The sequence below is a fragment of the Salmo salar genome, chromosome ssa04 (assembly GCF_905237065.1).
Source record: "Salmo salar chromosome ssa04, Ssal_v3.1, whole genome shotgun sequence".
NCBI classification, from domain to species: Eukaryota; Metazoa; Chordata; class Actinopteri; order Salmoniformes; family Salmonidae; genus Salmo; species Salmo salar.
Genome location: NC_059445.1, coordinates 15,973,180 through 15,978,050, shown reverse-complemented (window position 1 = coordinate 15,978,050; position 4,871 = coordinate 15,973,180). Strand labels below are relative to the sequence as shown.

The 4,871-nt window shown below is 40.3% G+C and overlaps 1 long non-coding RNA gene across 1 annotated transcript; it reads right to left on the bottom strand.

Moving 5' to 3' along the window:
- Positions 1–631: 631 nt before the first annotated feature.
- Positions 632–2,602, bottom strand: LOC106602391 (uncharacterized). The gene is made up of 3 exons (XR_001328209.2): positions 2,530–2,602; positions 2,306–2,410; positions 632–2,190 (listed from the first exon to the last, which is right to left on the bottom strand). It is a non-coding gene; the product is annotated as an uncharacterized lncRNA (long non-coding RNA).
- Positions 2,603–4,871: the final 2,269 nt, after the last annotated feature.

Sequence of the window (4,871 nt, the reverse complement as noted above, 5' to 3'; positions counted from 1 at the left end):
GAGTCATAGACTCTAGAATTGTGCGCTATAAATGTGAAGTTTCGGTACTGGGGTTTTCTAAAGTGTTTTAGAAAGAGGAGCGCACAATTGGGCCCCTCTGCTGACCCCTTATCACCCTTGAAAGTCAGGGTAGATACAAAAATAGGCAAATTAACCCCTGATTGCTGATTAGTCTCAAAATCATAAAAAAACGTATTTCTCTGAATGTTCATCTTCAGCCAAGGGCTGAATATAACATTCGTGTGGCACTTCTTGAACCACTTCAGCGTCTCTGCTTTTCAAAGGCCCTTTACAGATTAGGCAATGTATGATTCCACACACATGAGGTTTAGGGCTGTCTATTTTAAGGTTGTAGTTGCACTGGCATTTTGTACATTTCTTGTTAATGTCACAACTGCTTACAGATTTACAGGCCTTGGGGTGCCATGGTTCAATTTTGTGTTTTTTGTAACAGTAGGCCGAACGACATGTGCGGTGACAATCCGCATATGGTGTCAGGTTTAAGGGTTGCATCGGACAATTTTCATCCAGACATACTGAACAGTTATAACTGCACGAGTGCCCCCCCCCCCTTTCTGGTGTAGCCTGTATGAGGCTGGACACACATGGTGCGCCTAAAAACGCGGTGATGTTGGTAATAGCATAATAATGGTCGTTTTGCACATATAAGTACAGAATCTGAGGATGAGGTTGTGGGTTGTTTTGGAATTTCAAGAGAGCTGCATTAGCTCTACTGTGGTACAAAACCACAATCTTGATGTTCAGAAAGTTTTCAAATTTGACTATGTCAGAGAATGCCACCGCATCCTGTATACCTAGACCCACGGCCATTTGGAGCTCTCTAGCCTTTTGTAACGCTGCTAGAGCCGTCGTTGAGTAAATGTGCTAGGCCTATTGCAAAGCATAGCTTATTACCGGGATTGTGAACGTTTATGAGGTATGCCCTTCTATTGTTTATGATTTCTGATTGCATTAGGCTATCTAGTTTCCTTCTCTGCCCCCCCACCACCCAGGGGTTGACGTATTATTTGCACCACAAGCTCGAGGGTCCTATCGGCTATGACAGATATATTTGATTGAACAAGTCGTTCCAGCAGGGCTATAAATTGTTCAAGATCTGCTTCATCATTGGGTAAAATAAGAGATAAAGTGTTTTGCATGCTAGCTCCACAAATGTCCAACTATATGACATCACGAGGTTCGCCATAATCTCTTGCCCTGTCTAACAGGTCGTTCAGAGTATCCAATATCATCACATAAAACACCGCATAGTCAAGATTCTGATTCATCTATGTGAAATTGAAAAACTGTCGAATCTCTGTATTGCTGAATTTATTTCGGTATACAACCCGGACACTTCTATCAAGACCATCTCCCTCCTGATTTATTAGACAATTGTCCAATTCCTCAAAACATCGTATTGCATTTCAGACTCTTCGGACATGGGAGTTAATGGCGGGCCGGTGTGGGATCCAGTGTATAAGATCTTATGCTCTCATTCATCTGGTTAATTAACGATATGAGGGCGTCAGGAATCTGGGATAACAGGTTTTCATCGGTCATCCCGGACTCACTCATATGATTAATTAATTTGATGAGTTCGGCGGGAATCTGGGATAATAGGCTTTCATCTATCGGAATTATGTCTGTTACCCCAGCCTCATTCATCTGGTGAATTAAAGCTTGGAGTTCGTGCGGTATCTGGGATAACAGGGTTTCAACTGTCTCAATTATGTCTGTTGGCTCATCCATTTGGGTAATTAATGATGTGTGTTCTTGTGGTATTCTGGAAGGATCCATGTTACATGTATTTGCATTTTTTAATCGGTTTGTTGTTTAACAAACGTGGCATTGTTCTATGCCAGAAGGATAGATCCTGACTGTATTGCCGCTCGAGTAAAGCCACCATTTGTTTGTGTAGCAAAACCTTTCTGGATTTTAGAGGCCAAGAAAAGGCTGTGAGAAACCTAGCTTGTTCTATTTCAGGTTTGGGTGTTTCTACAAAAGAATTGGAGGAATCAAGAAGGTTGGCCGCTTCACATAATATCAAGTCGTCTACCTCTGAAATGTTATTTAAAACGGTGAAATCATCCGGTTTTGTTGTTTTATTGTGAATGTCCGGTGCGCCGAAATCGTCCGCGTGCTCTCGGTGTGTATGGTCTTCTGTGCCGTTATACGCCGGGGAGGAGTCTGAAAGAAAATAATATATACAAAATAGATTATTAAACATAAAATATATTAGGTAAAAAATGTCAAATACATTTCAGATATAATACTATATATTAACAATACATAATTAAATTACCTCGGCTTTTTTGACGCGGGCTGTTCTGACGAATCGCGGAAACCGTGGGCTCTAGACTTTTTTCACCAGGCCTTCCAGATTCTGCCGGGCATGTCTCGTTGGAGTCTGAAAAAACATTATTTGTCATTGTTTTAACATATTCAATCATAAAAATCTATAAATAATATTAAAATATGTATAACTAATAATATATATATATATATATATATATAATGGCTTCATACCGTGTCCATGTAGCGCCGTTTCTTGAAGCAGTAAGTTTCCGGCCCAGTAACACTTTTCGGGCTGGGGTGATTCTGCGCAAAGCATTTGCGCATAAGTTGTGCATTGCTTGTTTGGGTCTGGAATAGCATCTATGTCATCATCTCCACCGTAGTCGTTCAGAGTACATAATGCAGCCGTGATCCTTCTTTGCGGTCTGTCAGCTGTAAACACAAAAATAGCTTTTAATATAGGGTGCACACTTTTTGTTTTTAATGTATAAATATTTTTATGGATTTTATTATTGGACTTCCGTCGACAATGGTGTGATGGGGACTGGCTGCACGCGTTTTGCTCTACTGAATCCCCTTCTAACAAAGGCTGTTCCAAATCATTTATTCCCCAGAGCAACTGGGTAAAGGATTGATATCCTACAAACGTTAGATAATATTAACATATATTTATCCGATATATATATATACATTTTAACTTATAAGAATACGTGCATTTGACACATTACCTAAAACATTGTTGTCCCCTGGTTTAAAAAAAACATATAACTCCTGTTTAATATTACAATAATATCAAATTGTAATATCCAAATAATTCCCTGAAAATACCTAACACCTCCAAATCTAATATATTATTTTCACTAACTCACCTTCAGAAATCTCCATTAGGACGGTGTCACGTCCTGGAGTAGAGTAGGTCAGGGCGTGACGGGGTTTTTCTCTCTCTATGTTTTCTATTTCTATGTTTAGGTTCTAGTTTTGTATTTCTATGTTGGGGTTTTTGTTTGGGATGATCTCCAATTAGAGGCAGCTGGTTCTCATTGTCTCTAATTGGAGATCATACTTAAGTAGGGGGTTTTCCACCTGGGTTTTGTGGGTGATTCATTTTGAGTTGTGTATGTTTCACCTCTGTGTCACGGTTTGTTGTTTTTGTCTTTCAGTTTATTTATGTATTGCATAGTTTCACAGTGTAAATAAAAATGTGTAACGACACACACGCTGCACCTTGGTCCTCTCATTCCTACGACAACCGTGACAGACGGATTCACAGATAATCTTTTAGCTGTTCTGAGATGATAACTCCTCTGGGATGTTGGGCCTGGTGTCTGGAGTTGCGCTTTTGCCGTTCGTACAGAATGGCTAGTATCTGTTTCACTAGCCTCGCTCCGCGGTCGTGGCTCTAAGGAGAGATATTCTGTAATGAGCTTACAGAGCGGGGGTGCCGTTTTTTCAGGCGGCATCCTGTATGCAAAATCAAATGGTCATATAGTACCCCAGAATGTTTAGAGACCCAAAAACCACAGGAGGGTGTCTCGACATATTCTGTGTGCCTGTATTTCCTTTTGTTTCCCTACAACCTCAGGGGTAGCAGCTTGGGGGGTGTCCGTTGTAAATTTATAGCCCGGGGTGGGGGGACCGTTACTATATGCACTGATTAGAAATAACATATGTTTTAAACCGTAGGAGGTTGTCTCGACAAGATATATTCTGCCTGGGTTGTTTGACTTTTTAGCCTCCCACATCCTTGGGGGTGAGATAAATACATATTTGAAAGGCATGTGGGGTAATGAATCGAAAGTGCCAAGCCCAATTGAAGAGACACACACACAATCCTAAACAGCCTCACACACTTTTTTTGGTATCAAACGCCCCATGCAGAGACACACATCCCCACCCCCTTTTTGTTTTGAAATACACACACATACATGCCCCGCACACGCACACACCCCCGCGCACGCACACGTCTTTCCGAAATCCTTTTTCTCCTGGACATGAATGATGATAGAGCGAAAAGCCAGAGCCCCTTCGTTAAAGGTGAGATACCGCTTTAAAACCATTTATTCATAATATTTAGTACAGACCTTTTTAAAACAGCTTATAATTAGTTAAACATTTTTACTGCGCAATATTGAAACACGCACGTATGTTTTTTTATGTATAGACATTGGTTGTACAACAGTTATACAGCATTACCAGACAGTACTACACTTTTAATAACCTTTAATGTTTCTAACATGTTGTTGTAGGAAAGACTGTATTCGTATAAAATAAGACATTGTTTTTTAAGACATTGCATTTCTCCACGACAGACCGGGGCTAGAGCGAAAACGAGAGATTCCTGTTCGTTAAGGGTTGAGATATAGCATTAATACCCTTTATTTAATTCTAAATCTTTAGTACAGACCTTTTAAAACATGCTATAATTACTTAAACATTTTTACTATTCCTTTCTTACAGATAATAGGTTTAACCCTGACAGCCATCCATCTCTAATTCACCATCGTCAAGACAGACTCTCTTGCACGATCCGTCAAGGCTCCGTAAGTTTTCACTCCATGGATAGATCAAACGTC